General features: G+C 35.1%; 1 long non-coding RNA gene across 7 annotated transcripts in view; it reads right to left on the bottom strand.

The window, feature by feature from the left end:
* Window positions 1–25,443, bottom strand: part of LOC129051625 (uncharacterized) — a 214,512-nt gene that overhangs the window by 63,294 nt on the left and 125,775 nt on the right. Inside the window, exon 4 of one of the 7 annotated variants that reach the window (XR_008516006.2) lies at window positions 4,376–4,467. The exons of the other annotated variants lie outside the window; for them this stretch is intronic. This is a non-coding gene — a long non-coding RNA (uncharacterized LOC129051625). The remainder of the gene's footprint in view (window positions 1–4,375; window positions 4,468–25,443) is intronic. 7 annotated transcript variants of the gene reach the window in all.

The raw sequence follows: 25,443 nt of genomic DNA, 5'->3' as shown, positions 1-25,443 counted from the left end.
TCCAATACATATTTACTAAGTGCTGTACATACAGCAGAAAACAAAACAGAAGTCTCTGATCTCATGGAGTTTATACTCTGTTGAAGTCAGCAGGTTGCCAATGAAGTAAATAAGTGATTATGATATATTTCAGGTGATGATAATTTCAGTTGCCAACTATAAAGCAGGAAGAACTATAGAAAGTGCAGATGTTTTGTTTTTCCATTGTAAATTGTGGGTAAATGAAGTTTTATTGAAATGGTAACTTGAGTGGAAAGACCTGAAGAAAATGAGGGAGCAGATGGCATGCAATTTATCTGGGGGAAAAAAAAAATCTATGTATTGGAGAGAAAAAAAGTGTGTGAGCATGGTGTCTCATGCCTGTAATCCCAGCACTTTGGGAGGCCAAAGTGGGTGGATCACAAGGCCAGGAGTTCAAGACCAGCCTGGCCGAGACGGTGAAACCCTGTCTCTAGTAAAAATACAAAAATTGGACAGATGTAGTGGTGTACACCTGTAATCCCAGCTACTCAGGAGGCTGAGGTAAGAGAATTGCTTGAACCCAGGAGAAAGAGGTTGCAGTGAGCCAAGATCTCACCACTGTACTCCAGCCTGGGTGACAGAGCAAGACTCCATCTCAAAAAACAACAACAACAACAACAACAAAGAAAAAAGAAAGAGAGAGAGAGAGGAACGTCTCATGTAGTTCAAATGCAGTGAGCAAGGGGATGAATAGTAGCAAATAACTCAGGAATTTATGAAGGTTCAGGAATGCTGGGCTTTATGAGCCATCCCAGAGAGATCACTTTTACTTTTAATGAGATGACCAACCGTGGGAGGGTTGTGAGCAGAGGAGTGACAGTGTCTGGTATGTTTTAAAAAAGATCACTCTAGCTTATGTATTTAGAATGGACAATAGGAAAGTAAAAAAGGAGACAGGGATAGTAGCTATTAAAATAAACAAGAGGTCATTCTAGTTTAGCACAGAATGGTGGCAGTGGAGGAAGAGAAAAGTTGCAAGATTGTTCTTTTGATAATAAAGACAAGAGAATGAAAATACCTTTGGCTTTAGACTAAGCATCTGGTCTTAAAAAGGAGACAGAGGATTGGGAGATTAATTCAATTTAAAAAAAAAAATTTAGCATGCCACTTATAACATCCAAGTAGGGATGTTGAGAATATTTGAGCTTGGAGTTCAAGAGAGAGGGCTCAGGCATGAAAAACTTAGCAGTCGTTGGCATATACATTAAAGCCATGAGATTGGATGAAATAATATACAGAGAAAGTGTATATGGGAAATAAGGTGTAGGCTCGGGAAATTGCGATGTTTAGTGAACATAGCTAAGGGGGGAAAAGCAAAGAAGACTCAGATGAATGTATATATAGGAAAAAATAACTAAACTATGGTATTTGGAAATGCAGATTAAGAAATAATTTCTGAGAGGAGAGAGTTTCATGGTTTTAAATGCTACTCACACGTCAAATAAGGTGAGAACTGGGAACAAATCATTTTACTTAGCAAGGGGGAAGTCATTGTGGGTCTTGTCAAGATGAGTTTTAATGAAATGGTAGGGGCAAAAACTGATTAAAGCGATCATTTTCTCTTTAGTGATCTAATAATCTAAAGAGAAAGTGATAGAGAAATTGGAAACAGTGAGTCTAATCCACTTTTATTTTTTTTTCTAATTGACAGGTAAAATCGTACCTATTTATCTTGTACAAAGTAATGTTTTCAAGTAAATATATCTTACGGAAAGATGAAGTCCAGCTAATAAACAAATGCACTACCTCACAGAGTTATGAGTTTTCAGACTCCATCTCTCACTATATACAAAAATCAATTCAAAATGAATTTAAAACTTCAATTTACATCTCACAACCATGAAACTACTAGATTTTTCAAAAACGGAAAAGCTTCATGACATTGGTCTGTGCAATAATTTTTTTATATGACCTCAAAAGCACTGGCAACAAAAGCAAAAATAGACAAATGGGATTAAATCAAACTAAAAAGCTTCTGCACATCAAAGGAAGCAATAAGCAAAGTGAAGAGACAGCATACAGAAAGGGAGGAAATATTTTAAAACTGTAACCCAAGGAAGTTCTTCAGTGAATGGTAGTGGAGAAGCAAAGGAGTTTCTGAAAGGAGATGAGGGACCAAGAGAGTTATTATCATTATTTTTTTGAGACAGAGTCTTGTGCTGTTGCCCAGGCTGGAATGCACTGGCATGATCACAATGGCAACTTTGCAGAACATACACATCACCTATAACAAGAATTGCCTGTACATATAAACATACACACATACATTGAATAAATAATCTGTGCTTCTATTTTTTTATAAAACTAAATAATGATTGTCATTTCTAGACTATTAGTATACTGATGCGCATGCATTTGCATGCCCCACATGTCTTTTTTCTTTTCTTTTTATACCTACCTTTGAGCTAAATGAGTGTTTTAGATATATCATCTTTAAAACAAAGCAGTTGATTTGAATTGGATGATGGGTTAAGAGGTACAAAATACATGATTCCAATCATAGTTCATGGTTTCAAAGGCAAATGTAATTAGCGGAATTAATTTTGGGTTCTAATCATTATGCAAGTGGCCCACATGTAGATTTTGTAAAATGTTGTAAAACACAGGCCAGGCGCAGTGGCTCACACCTGTCATCCCAGCAGTTTGAGAGGCTGAGGTGGGAGGAGTGCTTGAGGTCAGGAGTTCAAGAGCAGCCTGGGTAACATGGCAAGACCCTGTTTCTACCAAAAATTAAACAATTAGCCAGGCATGGTGGCATGCACCTGTGGTCCCAGCTACTTGGGAGACTGAGGTGGGAGGATAGCTTGGGCCCAGGAGGTTGAGGGTTCAGTGAGCTGTGATTGCACCACTGACCTCCAGATAAAAGAAAGGGAAAGGGAGGGGAGGGGAAGCAAAAGGAGGGAAGGGAAGGGGGAGAAGAAAGAAAGAGGAAGGAAGGAAGGAAGGAAGGAAAGAAGAAAAGAAAAGAGGAAAGAAAAGAAAGAACACTATGTGTGTCACTTACATTGACAATGATATCTGGTTGACAATTAATATATAGAAAACATTTGTGTATCACAAAATTTTTCCTCTGAAATAGATTCTGTTAATTGAAAATAGATGCTATTCCTATGAAATATAATTAGTAACAGGAATTAATATATTTTGTAAAAGCTTATATGCAATGTAATGTCCATCAACTAAATTATAATATTCCCTTTTTATGTTCATGTTTTTTAATAAAACAAGACAAATATTGAACAATTTGTCAATTGTAAATGCCTTCAATTAAATTAGTAAACACTATCATACAACTTATCCAAAAAAATTGGAAGATTCATTCATTCCATCATCTTTCTAACACATTTTCCATGGAAACAATATTCATCAGCATTTGATACTGTATGTTTATATTTTAATTATCGTTTAACTAAAGACTTTGAAATTACTTCTTTTATATTTTTAGAGAGTTTGCAATATTATTTTCCTTCGGGAGATCAGACTCATACTGGTATTGGAGTAAAGGTTCTGGCTTTCTGTTTAATGGACTGTTACCTTTCTCTCAACTTCAGCTATTTGCTGCTTTCTCACGAGAGCAGTTTATTCCCTCTTCAGAGGGACTCTGTCTGTCAAACCAAACCTTTTTATGAAGTTCACATATTGATATAGTCCAGAGAAGTAACACTTCTTTTCTCAGAAAGGGAATTTTCTAGGTAACTCGAAGGTGTCCATTTGGCATCCATTTTATGAATTATTTTCACAGTAAATAAGCATTAGTGAAGTTAATACTTTTAAATGGCACCATGGATTAATATATAATAAACCTCCAAAAGCATGGTATACTTCTAATAAGATTTCTTATCTGTTTATATGGATACTTGGCAGCACAAAATGAAAAAAAAGAAATTACTGAGGATAAATTTTGCTAGCTATTAGCGTATTTTGGAAGATATAGTTTTTAATGCTTTTAAGTTGATACATCCATTGATATAGCCTAAAATATACAGCCATCTTTAGATAATATGGTCAAGTGTATGGAACAGTGCATGCTTTTGATCCAGGCAGAATTTGTAACTAGCTTCCAATATGATTTTTAAAAATTATCCTCAGCTTCCTGGTGGTTTTCTATTAACTACAGACAAGCCTAAATTCCTTATCATGACCTACAAGGTTCTTCACGATAGTGACTCCAATATGCCTTAGCCTTTCTTCCAGGAATCCTTCATAAACCAGCCACACACTCACATTAATTACCAGGATGGTCAAGTGATTTACACCAAAGCAGGAACACTTTTGAAAGCAAGGCAAATACAAAGAAAGTTGAAATAACAGGCATGGATTTGAACTGTCTGAGAAAACTATGACATTTGCTCACCTTAATCATATATGACTAGTCTGCTTTTCTGTGGCCGTAGGCACACACTTCTTGGTGCTAGCATACACGAATGGACATGCAGAGTCAGTACCCTTAATAAAAAGACTGACATGTCAATCAACATTTAGAAACTAGATTAAAAAGTGCTAGAATTTGCAAAATCTAGAAGGTAGAGAAGAACACCAGTATGTCCAACTGGGTAATAAACAACATAAAGCCCTCAGTATAGGACCTGACTCATATCAAATATCCTATAGTTATTGAAATTTATTGGTAACAGGACTTGTGTCTTCTAGTCCTGACTCTGCCTCATATTAGCTGGATGACCTTCACTAAGTCATTAAAACGTTTTAAAGATACAAGTAACTTGATTGTTAAAAGTATGGATGATATAAAGTGGTCTTTCTATGTTGATGCAAAAGAAAGCAGGAGCTTATTTATACAAGAACATTGTATATTTTACATGTTAGTTATAAAATTCTATGTGTATACCCATAGCTATCTATCTATAGCTACATAACATTTCCAGGTGTTTTAATTATTGATAAAAATTGTATATGTCTGAGGATAGTAAATGCAAAGCCTGTTTTTTTTTTTTTTTTCTAGAGTATTTTTTGTTCATTTAAAATAAATGTCAGATGAACCTAGAATGCCAAGTGTAACTATGGGTCAGTATTTCATTTCTTTGACTTAGTTTTCCTCTAGCTTTTCTATTTGTTTTATCCATGCTATGGGTATGTTATGGCATTAAAGATGAGATATTTATAGTAAGGAATGTTTCCCTTCCTCTCTTGATATTTCTTCCTCTAGGAAAGTTGTTTACTAAGCCTGTCTAAGCTCAGCCTGTATCGTGTCTCAGCCTTTATTCCTCCCATTGATGTGACATTTGTTACCTGGTTAGTTAATCAAAGTCCTCCTTCGTGAGTGGGTGAAGTTAATTTCTCTACAGTATTGAACATCCCAGGAGGATTAATTTGTTTTTTTCAGCTAGTTTGACAAAGATCAAGATGTAATTCAGTGAGACGTAACTGCTTTGTAACATTTTCTTTAAGTGGTTTGTCTTAACATGACTTATTTTGTGGATAAGAGAGACCAAGGTCATTCTGTCCAACCCACTCAGGGCTGACATTATGCTCATATGGCCTTATAATTGTTATGCTTGTATGCTACCATTTTGAATGCTCTAAGACTTTGCCATAGGATTGTTAAATATTTTGAATATCTACTCTTCCTCAAGTAACATTTTCTATCTTAGTCTTTATAAGTTATGAGTCATAATTTTCATTTTCTATCTTTTGATGATTTTTGTTGTTGTCGTTGTTGTTGTTCCTTATTTAAAAATGAGTTCATTACTCAGGCAGGGAAATGAAGAACTCTTTATTGACTCCACTGAAAACCCCAGGGCTGTCATGTCACACTAATCCAGGGATTACCACTATACCATCTTTTATGATAAATGTACTCCCTGGAGCACAAGTATGCAAAATCCCAACAAATATGTCAAATGAAAAATTACCTGTCTTTTAGTACAAATGAGCATATTGAATTGCTTTTTAGAGATTTAAAAATGATTTTATAAATCCATAATTAATTCTGAATATTTATATCAATTCCTTCTGTCCATGTTTTTATCTTCGGAGAAATTAAGTTAAACAGAAATAAGCAACTGGAATTGCTAAAGCATGCACACACATTATCTCTTCAAACTACAATTATTCACTTCAAGGCAGCAGGTATTCTAGACGCTGGAATATGATAAATCAGTCCTATTGTTCTACTCCCTGAATATTGCAGGATCTTGAGTTGCTGGCATTTATGAAATGAAAGGGAACAGCTGTATCTGAATCTTAGCTTGAATTTGCTCTATGCCACAAACACAATCCTCCCTGACAAAAAGCAAGTGAACTTCACGAATGGCCTTGTCTTAATCCCCCTCCTCCTAGTTGTTTTTAACTGGCTTTATTTGTCTTCAAGCCTGTCTTTGACACCTGTTTTAGTTCAGGATAATCTTTCCAGAAATATCAGGAATAGTGAAGACAAGAAAGCACACAGTATGAATTTTTCCCAGGTTCTACACACTACGGAGAGTACTCTTAATATAGAGAGTATGCACGCATAAACACACACACACACACACACAAAAGGATAGTGAACACAGTCTCTGTCCTCAGGAAATCCATTGTCTACTTGTGTATTAGTCCATTTTCACACTGCTGATAAAGACATACATGAGACTGGATAATTTATCAAGAAAAAGAGGTTTAACGGAACACAGTTCCGTGTGGCTGGGGAAGTCTCACAATCATGATGGAAGGCAAAAGTCACGTCTTACATGGTGGCAGGCAAGAGAGAATAAGAGCCAAGTGAAAGGGTAAACCCTATATAAGACCATCAGACCTCCTGATACTTATCCAAGACCAAGAGAACTGTATGGGGAAAACTTCCTCCATGATTCAATTATCTTCCACCGGGTCCCTCCCACAACACATGGGAATTATGGGCGCTACAATTCAAGATAAGATTTGGGTGGGGACACAGCCAAACCATGTCAACTTGGATGCCTGAACACACAAGCACATCAAAGTTAGCAGAGAAAGAATTCAGAATTAGCTCACTCTAAGGGAATATCATCTGCTTCTGCTTTGCTAATTGTGTATGTCAACTTTGTAGACCCATATGACCAGAGTAAGATGGCAGGTCTGTACACCTAAATGAAGGTTTAAAAAGTAATTGATCAATAAAGTGATTTAATAACCTATGTGGGAAATTTAGGAATACATCTATGTACATGTTTATGTGAGTATGTGTTCATTTCTCTGTGTCCAATCAGCCAAGTAATTCTTACCAGACTATTTCTCACATCCCTATTTCATTGATACCAATTAATTAATTAATTTCAAAGGGAAAATAAAGCAAAATCAACAAATAAGAAGCCTCAAAGATTCCACAGAGAAAAAAACAGGGCAACCTCCATAATCAGTTTTGTTCATTATAGAAAGGATTACAACCATACTCCAGCAAAGAAGCTATAAAAGAATACTGATCACTACCTTGCATTATGAGGTAAATAATAACTGTTCTAATGTTTAGTGAAACCCCTCATCTTTCTGTGGTTCACGGTACAAGGTTTCACACTGAGGACCTGGGCATGAAATTACTGTCAGGACTCAAACTTTGGTTCACCCTCCCATTCTGAACCTAAAAGAACCTGAGGAATAAGGAGATAACTTCCATGCTCCAGGGTTGAACCAGGATTTTTCCCCGGGTACTGCCTGGTCTTCCCTGAGCATTACTTCTCCAACTTAAATATGAATCAACTGAGGACCTCTTTAGAATGCAAATTATAATACACCTTTGTCTGAGGAAAGGACTGAGATAACTTCATTCCAGAAAACTCCCAGGCAATACCAGTATTTAAATTGCTCCTTAAGGATTTAGGAATAATTTTATACATCCATAATTAATTCTGAACATTTATGTTAACTCTTTTTGTCCATTTTTTATCTTAAGAGAAATTAATTTAAGTGGAAATGAGCAACTGAAAGTGCTAAAACACAAACCCACGTAGCCAATGTCAGTTGTATATTGGAAAGCTGGAGCAGTAAGTCTTGGTGGGAGGTGCAGGTTTGTTATAAACAAATTGGCTCAATGTTTCTGCAGCCAGAGCCTTTGTAGGAGGACCACTGACATATTTACTATCTCTATGAGTGTGTCTAAGTCAAGATAAAAATCTTTACTGAAGTGGCAACCAAGGCCCAAAAGTGAAGTATAGTTTAAAAGAAAAAGAGTTAATTTTGTTTTTTAGTTTTCCAGTTCAAGGCAAAAGATGAATTTCACACATCTAGATACGTCTCTCATGAATGATCTTTCATTCGATTCTTTCTCCCCCAACCCCACTTCTTTCTTTTCCTTCATTTTCTTACTATGGGCCACCTACTTTGTCTACTTTTTTTCTTATTTTCTTTCTTGGTTTACTTACTCTGGGCTATAAAAATTACAAGTTCTTAGGCTATTCTTATTTTTGCAAATTTTCTATAACTTTGAAATTATTTCCAGACAAAAAGTTTAAAAAAATTCCTGCAAAAAGATCTAAAACAACAAATTTATATAAATCACACTCAGCCATGTTTGTTGCCTCAAATTATTCATCACCCTGATTTGCATTTCTTTTACATATAAATGCATCTATGCATATATATATATATGCATTTTATATGCGTGTATGTGTATGTATATATATTCTGTTTATATTTACTTTTTGGGAGTTAAAACAATTTTATATATCAAACTGATAGTTCTTTTTACTCGGCAATATTTCTTGCAGAGGTCAATTGCTTCAGTTAAGATTTTAATCAGTATTGCTCTCATAGAAATATTTTTGCTCTAAATTTCCTTCTTGTCTGGAAGATGACAGCTTTCAAGGCTGATGTTTTTGGAAGTAGGTTAATTTCTGAAAGTTATGCTTTACTCATGTTTACAGAATACAGTTTTTATAAAATAGCATTATTTTGTATATCTTTGGTCTCTCTCAGGCTTAGTACTTTAATAATTTATGCTGTCAATAATGTATTTTTTATTTTATTATTTATTTCACTTTCAATGTAAAGTTAAGCCAACTAAACTTTTTGAGATGTAAAATCAGCCATTCATAGTAATTTCAACTTAAATGCCTTCTTAAATTCAATCATACACTTTTTGGTTTACAACTAGAAATAGATTCTGGTCTAATAATCCATTTTCTTTCTGAAATTCTTTATTTTAAGAACATGTAATCTCAGTTGTAACTATTATAAAAGCCTAAGCTAGTATCGATGCTTTGTTGGCAATAACGTTAATTGTAAAAATGTCTTTTTTTGCAGGGATGTATAAAAGTGAATCACTTTATGGGGAGAAATTTTAAAAGATTAATAGCTTTATAAATACCTCCACCATGTTAGAAATACTGTGAGGAGTATTTTGTTTTGTTTTTAACAGTTTTGTTGGCAAATTAAAAAACAGAAGGGATGTTACAATGCAAAAGGGAATTGTCAAATGTGTTTCCACTGAGAGTCAATAAAAGTACTTCTTAAAAATAAGCAAATTAATCCATATCTATAAGCCCTGGTCTGTGCTACAAAAATGAACCTAGATTAGAAAGTACAATCAGTTGTATAGGAAAGAAGCTCACAGTTGTATTTATTTATATTGGATTTTTTAAAAATAAGCACTTAAAAATTTCAGATTGGCTGTATTTCATTTAGTTCCAGTAGCAATTGCATATTTGCGTGTTTGCTTAAATGGAATTAATTGGTGGTTCAATCATCCTTTTTTATATAAATGAAAATTATAATGCCATTTGTTCTAAGAAGTTCATAAAAACTATTTAATTATTTTATTCACATATTAGTAAAATGAGTGATTAGAATTCCTCAGTTTTATATTCATTCATCCTTTTTAGTTTGTAAGAAGCTGATTCCAAGTGGGAAATGAGTTTAAATGGTTATTTTAGTTAATTATAGATGAAGAATATTAAGCAAATTAATGTTGGTTTGTAGTCACAAGAGCAAATTAAAGTGAATTTAAGTGCTCATTATTTATATAGATTTTATTAAATTATATAAGAAATTCTAGCTTAAGCTCTGATTTTGTGGCAATAGATTATATAATGACTATATTAATTATATATCAGTTCTTATTATATGGTTAATATTTTTATATATTATATCCAATCCTGCCAAGAACTATAAAAGGAAGCCGTGTTTTTCATCCCATATGTTCCCATCATTCTCTGAATTCTATGCACCAACTAACATAAAGATGTTTATTCCTTCTTAAACCTCTAAACCCTTGCACTTGTATTCCTTCAGAGTCTCAAACTCCCACTCCTGATTATCTTTATTCATGCTTTGAAGTCTCAGCCTTAATATATTTTTGGGGATAAAAACACTCCTTTTTCTCAATAAACTAAATCATTTTCCCATTTATTATTTATCTGATTCTTCTTTTAATCCTAATTCTATGTAGGTAGAGGCTTTAACTAATGTACCTCAGAGTTTAGTATGGTGTCTGGTATATAATCATGGCTTAATAAGAATTTTTTGTGTTAATGATGGAATTACAATTTACACTGGAAAAAAAAACAAACAAACTAGATTTCAGGGAAAAACAAACAAACAAACAAACAAAAACTAGGCATGAGAAACCCTACAGCCAGTAAGCATCAGAACTAGGATTCTAAGCAAGGTTGCTTTCACTCTGAGGTCCTTGTTACCTTCAACAACACTGGACCCCTTGACATGGGTGTATGATTAGTTTATGAGCACAGAGGCATTCCCTGGTCTAATTTCCGGAAACAGGTAATTCAGAAGAATTGGATGCATCCAAATTCTAATATCCAGGGCTACAAATATGTTGTTTATTGGTAATAATGGAAAAGACTACAGATTACAAGAGTTAATTTGATATTGGAATAGATCCAAACCACTTAACAGAAATTTGGAATTATTGAAATATATATTATGGTTTTCATCTAACTAAATTTCAATAATAATCAATATGGAATAAAGCATAAATTATATAAAATGTGTTAAACATATTAAAGTACTCTTGCTTATATTAAAAATATGCTACTGGCCTTATAACTTCTAAGTACTATGCTAACTAGATTGTTGAGACTCCAAGGTGATTTCTACATTTTATATCTAGAAAAAGATACCAGGAAAATCTCAGATTCTTACATTATGCAATGGTAATTTCCTGACCAGATCACAGTAATAAAATATACATGAAAATATTTTTAAGTCTTATGTAACTTCTCTGTTTTCCTCTTTTTTTTTTTTAGCAGATTTCAACCAATTACAATATAAAGTCTGCATTTACAGTCTTAAAATGGGCAGAAAAGTGTTGGTTGAAAGAAAACTTTATAATCTTCCTCCATATATTAATATATTTTAACAGATTGATGGCATTTTTGACTGATAAACTGTTTTTTCACATGAAAATTTAATACAATAGACTAATAAAATCAAACAGTTTTTGAGCTTTTTGGACTCTCTTTTCTTGGAAACTAGTGGACACCAGACTTTCAAGTGTTCTGTGCTTTGTTGTATATTAAAGCTCCAAATTTCAATGCCTATGAGTTCTGCAGCCTCCATGAGCTTGTTTTCAATTACCATTTTATATTATTCTTATTATATTCAAGGTGAATTAAGCAAATGCATCCATGAATGACTGCATAAAAATCATAAATATTGCAAACCTCTTTGACTCTTTGGCTCTGTGGGTATCTCGTTAAATTTAGAGTGGAAGGAATCTTGATGTTATATCATTGAAACAGGGTGCACTTGCCCAGGGCTGCCTTCTTTTATCGGGCTGTTCCATACAATCTCTTCTTATAGGGACAAGAAAGAAACTTCTCGTCACTTGTCACTTGACAGTTCACCAGAAATGCACTATTCAAAGACTTATTGCCAGAGTAGAATTTAACATCGCTCTCAAATTCCAGAACCCTGAGGAAGACTCTCGCAGAAATTGTCATACTCAACATTTTCTGCCCGATCTATTCACGTGTATACACCTACCATCCAAAGCATCTCTCATAATACGATGACTTTTAAGAGAATAGAAAGAGCAAAGGAATGCAGATGTTTGAAGTAAGAAGGGCAATAGTCTGGAAAATCTTTCCAAAGTTAACTTCTAATTCATTTGGGGGTGGCATGGTGGGGGGTGAGATAGGATTGGCCAGCCTTAGCCAATCACCTAATAAGAATCTTTGATATTTGTGTTAATACGATAGTCCAATAATGGCTGGAATATGCCTATAATCTCAATGGCTTCCAGTTTTTCTTGTATCCAGGAAATTTTACAGATTTTGTAATGATTAACTATTCTTGAGCAAAAAAAAAAAAAATTGATAAACTATTTTTGAAAGAAAATAGCAAAATATTGAAATTTTCTTTTATCTCTTTTTTGTACCTGAGTTCAAATTATAAAGTATAGTGGGTCAAAAGTGAAAAAAAAATTCTCATATCATTAGAGATTTATACCATTTACTGCTTCCAGGAAAAAATTTAGGACAGGGTATACTATAAGGTCTATATCCTTATAGCCTGGAAGCACTGTATCTATTTTTTTCCCTTTAGAACATATCTAGTAGTAGTGGAACTGTATTCCTAGGAAAAATAACTTTATTTTCTAGATGGTAGCCTTTTAGGCATTTAAGATGCTTAATTGAGAGTTTTTTTAATGTTTCTGTTCTTTAGTTTTCTAAATAATTCAATTTTATAACAGTAATATAGATATTTTTGGTTTGCCATCTTCTTCCTTCTGCCTCTTGGTATAGGCATATGTATACACACACACACACACATATAGGTATATACAAAGACATACATATTTTTCTATATGTATACATACACATATATACATATATACACATACACAAAGATATACATATTTTTCTAAATATCACTAATTTATTTTTATTTTATAAATTGAGTCAAGTCACACACTTATTCATGTACTCTTATGTTTCAGAAATTCAATTACAAAGGTATAAATATCCTGCTCTATTATATTTAAGATTTTTCTAGATAAACTAAATGGTACATATCACAATTAATGTAAAGGATGAGTCAGTCACTAATAAAAAATACTATTTTGAGGTAGAAATAATTATACAGTCAAAATCGCAATCTTTTTGTGAGAAATTGTTGTCAAACAGAAAAGGTTACTGTGTTTGTCCTTTGTAGACCCGGAGCTATAGTCCAGTCTGCTTCTCTCCAAATAGAATCTCTCCAGCATTAATTTAGACAAAACAATTAATTAAACTTTTGCTGAAATCATTTTTCCTTCTCACCAGTTAGATAATTATGGGTTTGTTTATCTTTCCATATAATAATGATGTGATGGAAGGTTGATTATTAATAGTCTGATGTAATTATTTCACAATGTATACACATATCAAAACATTACATTATATACTGTAATTAAATACAATCTTATTAGTCAATTATGTCTTAATAAAGCTGAGGAAAACTATGTTCTTCCTGTTATTTATGAGAACAATCTAATCCAAGCAACTCTGCTGCATCCCAAAAAATGTTTTAATATATTATCACTCATCCAGCAGATGATACTGAGTAAAATAACGTATAAAATTCTCTAGTCTTTCCCACAAAAACACTTCAAACAGCAATCACTTCTGATCTTAAATATTCTGATCTTTGTTCATTTACCAGTGTCTGTCTCCTAAGCATCTTGGTTTGTGAGATGAATGCAAATTGCAGTAGGGCTCACAATCACTCTCTATTCTCCTTTGCAGTCTGGAGATGATCTGATATACACTGCTATTAGGCTATCTCTTGAACAGCAGGTCTGAATGATGTGACCTGTCAATCTTTCCAGCAAAGCTGGCTGGAGGGTATGACGTGCTGATCTCAAAGAAGCAAAAGACTTTGTTTTGATCACTGAAAGGAGGAGATCTGCAACTACCTTTATTTTAATCTTACCCTTGCACCTGCCAAATCCTGATATTAAAGAGAATTATTGTTCAGCACAACAGAGTAAGAAAACGTGATTTTGTCTCTTCATATGTCTCCTCAGAGACCCGGTAAAGTTGAAGGCTGTGATTCAGAAGAATTTGTTAACTTGCCAATTGTAATTCTAAAGCAATACCATTTTATTTCAGTACTTTAAAGTTTGTTGAATATCGAGGACCGCCCTTTATTTTCAACAATTGTGCTTCTTGATGGCACCATATTAGTGAAATCAGGAGTTGGTTTCACAGCTCTTATTATTTTGCCACATGGCAGTAAAAGCTGTGTCTTGGCAATAGCACTAGAATGAGCATCTGGAGAATTGGATTTCTGTAATGACCCTGTCATTACAGAGTTAACTGCTAAGTGACGTTGCTCAAGTCATTTCTCCTCTCTAGGCCTCCCTTTTCTCATTTATGAATGTTAATAGACAGGGAAACCAGTTTTGCATAAGTGGTTTTTAACTATAGCTGAGTAGAATTACTCAAGGATCTTGTTAACTGTACAGGTTCCAAAGCAAACCCATGGGGACGCTGATTCAGTAACTCTGAAGTGAGGTAAGAAAATGAATGTTCTGAATGTGCTTCCGAAGTGATTCTGACACAGCGAGACTAAAGACAGGCATTTCAGAAACATTAAGGTGATAGTCCTTGTGATCCCTTTTAGTTCTAACATGAAATGCTTTCCTAAGATAGCTCCTGGCTGGACATTATCCTAGCATGCTTTTGAATGGTTGCTGATGTTCAGGAACCATTCCTAGCCAGGATGTTGTAACAGAGGGGGAGCCTGAGCAATGGTGCATGAGCACACCCCCACAGGTCACTCTCAGGCACAGACAAAGACAGAGCCCACTGCTTCAATAGGCTTTCTTGGATTTAGCTCCAATCTCTTGAAAACCTATGACACTCCCTGAGTCTGCCACATATTGGACACACTTTGCAGCCAAGTGGCACGACCTTCAGTTCACACAGGGGAAATTCAGATTTACGAAGTTCAAGTAACTGGCCAAAGATTAAACAGTTAATGTGAGGAAGAAGATTTGTAGCTCTCCGACTCTTGTGTGACACAACTTTTCATTGATTTATTGGATGGCTATAATGCACTGACATCAGAATTGGGCAAACTGATCAAATGTGGCTAGATTCCCAGTTTCACTAATTCCTAGGATGATCAAAAGAGTTTCCTTATGAGAACTAAATCTATGATACTCCATCAGGGGATTCAATCCATAAACTGTTTTGGGTCAAATCCAACTGATGTAATTATGGAAATAAATCTTAGCACATTAATTTAGAGTTCCCTTCCCATCACCCGTAGTAAAATTTAGTACTAGTAAAACATCATCAGGTTGGAATCAATTTTTTTAGTCCCAAAGCAATTAAGAAATTGCCAGAATTTTTTGGAATAAATCATGCTGATTCTGTTTTAGGAAGCACCCTAGTCAGACATTTTAATTAACTCCAACTGTAGGTCAATAAGGCACTTGTAGGAAAGCCAACAATTAGGTTCTGAAAAATGCTGATTTTCTTTTTCTGGGATAAACATTTCAAGTCCAAAGAGTTAAAATATGACTATATGGAAGGGTTATAATGCCTCTGAACTATTTATTCGGTTTGTTCAATTTTCTGATCAGTGTTAGATACTGGGTTTTGAATATTGTTCCTCTAAAATACAGAGGAGAAACGTTACTGCTGATGGCATTATAGGCCCCCAGTGAAGTGTACATGTCACGAAGATATTATTCATAAATTTTTTACTGAATTTAAGGTTACGCTTGTTACTGTAGGGTGGGTGTGTGTGTATGTGTGTGTGTGTGTTTTACTTGTTAGAATTTGTAAATATTTGCTTCAATCTTTATTTCCTGGCTCCCTACTCATATTTGGTTTGTTACAGTTTCCTAAATCCCTAATCTCAAACTATTATTGGATCTTCCTCCACCCAGGCTCTGTTAACACAAGAGCTTTTTCAATTTCTGATCTCAGCCTACTTTCAGATATTCTAATTCTATATAGGTGCTAAAAGAACTAACAAACTCTCGATTCAACAATATTTATAAGAACTATGAAGATGGCATATGTCTGAGCGACCCAGAGCAGATGGATTCTAACTTTAATGAACTATCCCCCATCAATGACTCTCACAAAATGTAGCCCCACCCCAACCTTCACCCAAGCCATCATCAGAGAAGCTTGCACAAGCCTTGGCAGTCATAAATTGTCTATGTCCATATTGATTCTACTTATGATTTTCTGTTTATATTTTACCAAAATTTGTATCCTTATTTGAGTGTGTTTTCATCTGCCATAGCCCCACTTTCTGTATTGAGTTCTGACTGACTGCCCCATTGCTTCATAGATGTGATTTGCTCAGAAAATTAATGCAGATTGCTGTCACCCTAGTGTGCATCTTAAACGGTACTCAAGGAATTTGAGTTTTATTTGCAGCAAAAGTTCGGCAAAATGATCTTGTTTATTGACTGGACAGAGTATAAATAGAGTAAAATAAACAGGGTTATTACTATTTTCATCTGTCAAAGTGCATTATCCTTTAAAACACAGATAATGTTGTTTATCAGTGTCTTTAAGGCTAATTAACATTTTTCATTTGTTTTGCTAACCAAATGGGACATAGAAAAGATAAAGTTCTATTAAGAATGTATTTTTGTTCAGAGTAGCTGCATCCTACAGATAAGTGTTTTTAAATGTTTATTCTGAATCTTAAAGAAAAAACAAAAGTGATTAATAGGGTATTTTGCTTGATTATAAGTAATCTACACATTATACTATATAGACTATTAAAGGCCCAGTAAGACCTAGCTCTAGTTAATTAGTTTTGGGAATATATGATTTAGCCATGAAAACTATGTCATCAGAATGACATTCATTCTGAATGAAAAACAAAACACATAATTGGTTTCACTTTTGTGACTGTGATTAGAGGTCCATTGATCTAGTTGATACTTTTGATTCAACAGTTCAATGTATGAAAACAGTGATTCTTTGGGCTCCTATAATAATGCAGCAAACCTGGTAAATTATAAAATTAAGCAAAAAAAAAAGTGATGTTTAGTGATCTTTCTACTCTAGCAATGAAAATCTTAGCAATCATTTTCGGTTGGTACTCACTCTGTTCACTTTAGCATATCTGAGTCTTTAACTTGGGAATTTAAAAAATACGAAGAATAATTGAAAATATTTGGAATCACACTGTGCATTAATAAATATAACTTTATATAAACTATATATTTTATCAGTCAATTTTGCTTATAAAATTATATATTAGGTAAAAAATGTGGAAGTGTTTCTAATATAGACCAGATATAAAACCATAGCATAGAACATTTTATTTTCTAAATATGTTGTAAGGAAGTGTTGCATTCCTAGAAGAGAGGAGCTGAGAAACTTGCTGGTCTTAAAGGTACAGTCTGGACTCACTTCCACTTTGCTCATGTATGCTGGTGAATTTTGTGAGTCAAGGTGATCAATGACATTTAGAAGAATCTGATTCTTTACAAATACTCAAAGCTTATTCTCTTAAGAAAGTGTGTATCAGGTATCATTAAATTCTAATATCCCTAGTTTTCATTAATAGTGAAGTAGTAGTTATATACAGGTTTAGTGACCCTTATTTGAAATGCTTGAAACTAGAAGCATTTTGGATTTTGGACTTTTTTGTGTGCATATTTTGAATACTCGCATATACATAATGAGATATCTTGAGGACAGAACCAACGTCTAAACACTAAGATTGGTATGTTTCTTATGCTGCTTATACGTACATTGCCCGAGAGTAATTTTATACAATATTTTAAATAATTTTTTGTGTGATACAGAGTTTTGACTGCATTTTGGCTGACACTCATCACATGAAGTTAGGTGTGGAATTTTGCATTTGTGGCATCATCTAAGGGCTCAAAATTTTCAGATTTTGGAGCATTCCAGATTTTGGATTTTCAGATTAGGGATGCTCAATATGTTTCATATTTACCCCTTATGATCTCTGCTTTATCACGTTGAGTTCCTCTAACTTCACAACAGGAAGAAATAATGCATTTTTTTTCATTTGTAAACAGGAAGACCAGACAGTTTATGCAAGAATACAGTAATTAAAATAATTGTCAGTATTAATGTAAAATATTATAATGTAGTAAATGGTACAATTACATGTTTTGTAATACAAATGGCATATGGCAAAAATATCTATTGAGACATACACTTAGACTTTCATTCTAAATATGCTATATTTGACAATATACAGTAAATTTACACTTTATATCAGCCTGAATCGTAATGATTGATAAATCCATAAAAATTAATTAAAATTAATTTTTGTACAACTAAGATTAATTTTATGCTTGGTTTTTATTAGCATTTCCTAATATGTAATATATAATGTAGATTTATGTATCTTTAGTCTTTTAAAAATAACATTGTGGAGGGGAGAGGGATAGCATTAGGAGATATACCTAATGTAAATGACGAGTTAATGGGTACAGCACACCAACATGGCACATGTAAACATATGTAACAAACCTGCACGTTGTGCACATGTACCCTAGAACTTAAAGTATAATAAAAACATATATTTAAAAAATAAAATAAAATAACATTGTAGTAGGTAGAGAGAAACACTGTTCTATGTGATATGTGTTGTTAATGTGTTTTATTTCAGCTTTAGAAAATAAGTATGTGTGTGTGTGTGTGTCTGTGTGTGTGTGTGTCATGAAGCAGCATAGCCTATTGAGAGAGAACCCAAAACTGAAAGACTGTAGCCTTGGTTTATTATCCCAGCTCTGCCCCTAACTGGCTGCTTTATCTTGACCAGACCAATCACATTTGAACATTTTGGGGTTTTTTTGTCAATTAAACCATCTCTAATATTATAGTTGCCTGTGGAGTCACTGTATTGTCTAAATGAATCTGTAGTATCTAAGGTCAAGAGTATTACTGGGAATGTTTAAACATTTGCTTTTCAAGGCATAAATGTGTTGCAATTTTTTCTATAAAATAAACTTTATCTGAAATAATATAAAGGTTGCTTTATTGTTCTCTTTATTCTTCTTTCAATGTCTGTCCATAAGAGCAGCTGGAGTACATTTCAAATTTGGTCAATTCAGTCCAGTGGTTTCAAGTTTCACCAAAATATTGACTCATACAAAACATCTGCAAAGGTGTAGGGTTGAGCAATGAATCTAATGAATATTCCAATGAACTTTGGAATATAAAAAAAAAAAAATTCACCCATTAAAAACACACCGACAGCAGCACCTCACCACGCAGTCAGCAAACACTGAAGTAGGGCAGGGAATGAAAAGTCTAAGAGATCTGTGTGCAGGACATCAGAAACCAAAATGGAGAGGGTGTTTTGGATTCAAGAAGGCTGAGAATGAGTACAAATGTGTTCTCAACTCATGAACAATTAGGCAAAAGCAAAATGCAGAGAACCTATAGACATTATCCAGGAGCAAAGAGCTGGGTACTGGTTTAGATCTGAGAGAAGATTCTGTCTTACATCAGGCCACTTATAATCCAAGCCTGGCTTCAGTAAAATGCTTTTTGCTTCCCTTGTTGCAGAAGTTTGTCTGACACAATATTTCCATTTTCAAATTTCAAGGACCATCAGTCACAATTGTTGTTTTTAAAAAATAATTTCTACTTTTATTTTAGATTCAGACAGCACATTCATAGGTTTGTCATGTGGGTTTATTTAATGACACTGAGGTTTGGGGTATGAATGATCCTGTCACCCAGGTACTGAGCATAGTATCCAGTAGGTAATTTTTCAATCCTTTCCCCTCCCTCTCTCTCACATCTAGTAGTGCCCAGTGGCTCTTATTTTCATCTTTATGACCATGTGTACCCAATATTTAACTCACACTTACAAGTGAAAATGTGATACTTGGATCCCTGTTTCTGCATTAATTTGATGAGTATAACAGTCTCCAGTTGTATCCATGTTGCTGCAAATAACATGATTTCGTTGTTTTTATGGCTGCATAGTATTTCAAGGTGTATATGTACTACATTTTCTTTATCCAATACACTGTTGATGAGAACCAAGCTAGGTTGATTTCATGTCTTTGCCATTATGAATAATGCTACAATGAACATACAAATGCATGTGTCTTTACTGCAGAACAATTTATTTTCCTTTGGATATACACTCAGTTATGGGATTGCTGAGTCAAATGGTAGTTCTCTTTAAAGTTCTTTGAGAAATCTTCAACTGCTTTCCACAGGGGCTGAATTAGTTTACATTCCCACAAACAGCGGATGAGTATTCTTTTCGCTTCACATCCTTGCAGCATCTGTTATTTTTTGACTTTTTAATAATGGCCATTCTGACTGATGTGAGATGGTATCTCATTGTGGTTTCGTTTTGCATTTCTCTGATGATTAGTGATGATGAGCATTTTTGCATATGTTTGTTGGACACTTGTATGTCTTCTTTTGAGAAGTGTCTGTTCATGTATTTTTCCTACTTTTTAATGGGGTCGTTTTTTGCTTGTTGAGTTGCTTAAGTTTCTCACATATTCTGGATATTAGACCTTTGTCAGTTTCATAATTTGCAAATATATTCTCCCATTCTGTAGGTTGTCTCTTTACTCTGTTGAATTTCTTTTGCTCTGCAGAACCTCTTCAGTTTAATTAGATCCCACTTGTTACTTTTATTTGTTTTTGTTGCAATTCCTTTTTTTTTTTTTTTTTTTCTGAGGCAGAGTCTTGCTCTGTTGCCCAGCCCAGGCTGCAGTGCAATGGCATGATCTCAGCTCACTGCAACCTCCACCTCCTGGGTTCAAACAATTCTCATGCCTCAGACTCCCAAGTAGCTGGGAGTACAGGCCCATGTGCCACCATGCCTGGCTAATTTTTTTGTATTTTTAGTAGAGATGGGGTTTCGCCATGTTGGTCAAGTTGGTCTCAAACTCCTGGCCTCAAGTGATCTGCCCACCTCAAACTCCCAAAGTGCTGGGATTACAGGTGTGAGCCACCGTACACCAACTGCAATTGCTTTTGAGAACTTAGCCCTAAATTCTTTGCCAAGACCAATGTCAACAATGGTATTTCCTGGGTTTTCATTATCCTTGTATTAAATGAACAGTGTCACAAGGTTTAAATAACCTAAAGTCAACAGAAGTATAATGATATTACTTCTATCTTTCTCAACAATAAAATAAGATCTCATAGGTTCTTGGAAACTGTGACTTTAAGCAAAATGATGTATAATGAAACCAATTTTACCATAGGCTAATTGATATAAACAAGAGCTAAGTCCCTATGGCATATTTCTGGTCACAAAAAACATCACCAAACTTCTAAACAAAGACGCAAACGCTTTTAATATTAAATATTGGCATTGAAATAAATGTGAGAATGTGAGCTATATATACATTTAAGAAACATTCATAAAAATAAGTAAGATAACTATTTGCCCAATTTTTGGTGAATCAGTGAGTGAAGCCAGTCATGATGGTGGTGGGTTAAATCGATGAATTAACCTGTGCAATGCAAGGATTGTCAGGAACACCTCAGGCCACCACACAGTTCAAACACAAACAGAACAAATAGGGTAGATTCACTGAGAATTTTCCCTAATGCATGGTTTATTGTCATGTGTATGTACAATGATTGTCTGTTAACAGTTTTTTTAAAAATTTTACAGTAATTTGTATTCTTTTTTTTTCTTTTTTTTTTTTTTTTAGACAGGGTCTTGCTCTGTCACTCAAGCTGGAGCGCAGCGGCACAATCTTAGCTCACTGCAGCCTCAACCTCAGGGCTCAAGTACTCCTCCCACTTCAGCCTCCCGAGCAGCTTGGACTACAGGCATGCACCACCACACCTGGCTAATTTTTTTTTCAGACAGGGTCTTGCTATGTTGCCCAGTTTGGTCTTGAACTCGTGGCCTCAAGTGATCCTCCTGTCTCAGCTTCTCAAAGTGCTGGGATTATAGGCCTGCGCTGCCACACACAGCCCATTAATCTATTTCCTAACGATCTTATTCCAGTTCAGGTTCACAGGTGTGGGAGTCTCTCCCAGCAGCTCAGGGTGACAGGCAGGAACCTGCCCTGGACAGGTTGCAATTGCTTGCAGGGCCACCCCGCAAACACCCCCATGGCTCACTCAGACTGGGACCATGCAAATACACTAAAGACCCTAACAGCATGTCTTTGGGATACGGGAAGAAGCAGAGTATCTGGAGAAAACCCAGGCTGACCTGGAGAGAACATGCAAACTCCACACAGACAGCGACCCCCAGACAAGAGTCCATTTTTTTCCATCAAAAAGATATTGAATAATAATAATTTAAAAATGTTATTTGAGGACCTGCTGTACAGGCATGACAAAAAAAAATAAACCAAAGTACAAAATATAATAACCATAGTAACATAAATTGAGTGCTTATACAATAAAATGCCAAAAGTAACAATAGCAATAATAGTGATGAACCTCTATTGAGTGCTTTACCCACTATCAGGCAATGCGTTAAGGGCTGGCTATGCAAACAACACACCTGCCGTATTATCTGAACATATGTTCGTCTCCAGAAAATCATGGAGCCCAGACCAGGCATGAAGGCTCACGCCTGTAAACCCAGCACTTTGGGAGGCCCAGGGGACCTAGACCCCCTTGAAATCAGGAGTTCGAGACCAGCCTGGCCAACATGGTGAAACCCCATCTCTACTAAAAATACAAAAATTAGCCAGGCATGGTGGTGGGTGCCTGTAATCCCAGCTACTCAGGAGGCTGAGGCAGGAGAATGGCTTGAACCTAGGAGGTGGTGGCTGCAGTGAGCCGAGATCATGTACTCCAGCCTGGACAACAGAGCGAGACTGGGAAGGAAGGAGGGAAGGAAGGGAGGGAGAGAGGGAGGGAGGGAGAGAGAGAAAAAGAGAGAAAGGAGAGGAGAGGAGAGAAGAGGGGAGGGGAGTAGAGGGAAGGGGAGGGGAGGAGAGGGGAGGGGAGGGGAGGAGAGGGGAGGGAAGGGGAGGGGAGGAGAGGGGAGGGAAGGGGAGGGGAGGAGAGGGGAGGGGAGGGGAGGGGAGGGAAGGGGAGGGGAGGAGAGGGGAGGGGAGGGGAGGGGAGGGAAGGGGAGGGGAAAGGAGGAAAAATTATGGAGCCCAAATCATGCAGTAGAGACTAGGATGCCTGAAGCACTGCATATATTCTGGAGATATATATGCAGGAGGTCAGCTTGTGTTCTGAGCAGCCAAGCTGCAGGGGTTCAGCCTCAATCAAGCTCATCCTTACCTTTCAGTGTTTAAAATGCATTTTCTTATTAAATCTCAAAATCCTAATGAGATAGGTACTATTATCATACTTAATTTCACATATGCAGAAGCAGATGCTTACAGCATTGAAATAGCTTTGTAATGTATTACACACGCTCAAATACAAATTTGAATCTGGAACCCAGTTGTCTTACACCATAGTTTATGCTTTCATCTTCTTAGATTAATTGCAATTTTGATAGAGACTGTATTTCTCTCTTGACAAATACTCAGGAAACAAAAATGTATGAAACATTTATAATTGGTTTCATTTGCTAGAGATTTTGTTTTCATAAATTTCACCCAACTTTATTCTCTCCTACCCTTTCCATTATAATTAGCTAGATAATAATAGTTATAACTACAAATATACAAATATGTAGATATAGCTTCTATATACCTACAGCATATAAAATACATTTGTCTCTGGAAGAAATGCATAAACATTAATTTAGTGATTATTATTCTATCTTTTCTTACTCTAGAAAATAATCTTTCTAGATTATTTCTAGAAAATAATCTTTCTAGATTATTTCTAGAAAATAATCTTTCTAGATTATTTCTAGAAAATAATCTTTCTAGATTATTTCTAGAAAATAATCTTTCTAGATTATTTCTAGAAAATAATCTTTTCTAGAGTAAGAAGAGCTCCAAGCATAAGAGATTACAAAAGGATTTTCTGCTAGTTTTTTATTTATATTTTTTAGCTACATAGTAGTATAATACATATATTTATGAAGTACATGAGATATTTGGATACAGGCATACAATGTGTAAAAATCCTGTCGGGGTAAATGAGGTATCCATAACCTAAAGCATTTATGCTTTCATTGTATTACACACAATCAGATTATGCTCTTTTATTATTTTAAAATGTACAATAAATTATAGTTGACTATAGTCATCTATTGAGCTATCAAATACTAGATCTTATTTATTCTTTCTAACAATATTTTTGTACCCATTAACCATCCTCACTCCTCTTAGCTCCCCACTACACTTCCTAGCCTCTGATAACCATCATTGTACTCTCTATCTCCATGAGTTTTCATTTCAATTGTTTTCATTTTTTTGGCTCCCAGAAATAAGTGTTCTTACTATCTCTATTGGCTTGGCATTCTCTGAGATTTTTAATATTACTCTTGAGACATTTCTTCTCAATGCATATTAACCTTGCCACTGTTTGTAAGACAAACATTTTCTCTCAGGTGAGTTTCTCATCACAGATATTCATTCTCTCTCTCTTTCTCTCTCTCATATCCTTTGATAAAATTGTGAAGGATGTTAATGGTAGGATGAAAAGGGTCAAAATGTGTTAGAAAGAAACGCTTACTTTCTACCTAAAAAGTCTTCAGGAAGAAAACCTCTCCTGGCTGAGGCCTAAAGATTGTTCCATATGAAAAATTCATTCTGTTGATTAACTCACCATTTTGGTGCTGTCTTCTCATTGCTGCAGGCACCCAGTGCTGGAGCTGTGGTTATTAAATGCCCAGAGTAAATATTTTAATCTTATTCAGTTAGGTTTGCATTGTTTTGTCATGGTTTCAGAAAGGGATTTTTTCACTAACTCCAGGCTGTAGTTTCCATAAATGTCATCTTAATTGACATCGAAAGAAAATTGACAGGTTGATGCGTGCAGCAAACCACAATGGCACATGTATACCTATGTAACAAAATTGCACTTTGTGCCTATGTACCCCAGAACTTAAAGTATAATAAAAAAAGAGAAAAAAAGTCTCAATATTTTACTTTTAAAAAAAAAGATGGTACTGTTAAATTACAAGGCCATGCCAAGTCTGCTGCCATGACAAGAATAAGCAGAGAGTGTCTTACGGATTTTCTTTCTGCCTTTTTGGATTTTACTGACACTCTTTTTCAGCAACACAGTTAGCAAAGATTATTTTAACCATCCAAGGAAAAATAGTGGATAGTTCCAATTCTTCCCATTCCTCAGCTTGTGAGATAGAGAAACACAGCTGGCTACTTCTACCCATTTATATTATGTTTCTGATACGAGGGTACTTACACAGACTATTCCCATCATCCAGCCTCTCCTGAGAGAAAACAGCTACTTCCCCTGTTCTTTTCTCACACTGTCTTAAGTTTCTAGGACTGTTGACAAATCATTGTGGGCTCATTTTGTTACAAACACCCTACCTTTCCTCAGTGTAACCATTCCAGAGCACACCCATCTCCTAGGCTGAGAACACGTCTGCTCCACTAGCCTAGCTCACTTACCCATTACTCATAGATCATACATGTCATCGGAGTCAGAAGTTCTTCCA

This window comes from Pongo abelii, chromosome 17 (genome assembly GCF_028885655.2).
Source record: "Pongo abelii isolate AG06213 chromosome 17, NHGRI_mPonAbe1-v2.0_pri, whole genome shotgun sequence".
Taxonomy (NCBI): domain Eukaryota; kingdom Metazoa; phylum Chordata; class Mammalia; order Primates; family Hominidae; genus Pongo; species Pongo abelii.
The sequence above is the reverse complement of the archived record's forward strand: the minus strand, read 5'-3'. Positions and strand labels throughout refer to the sequence as shown.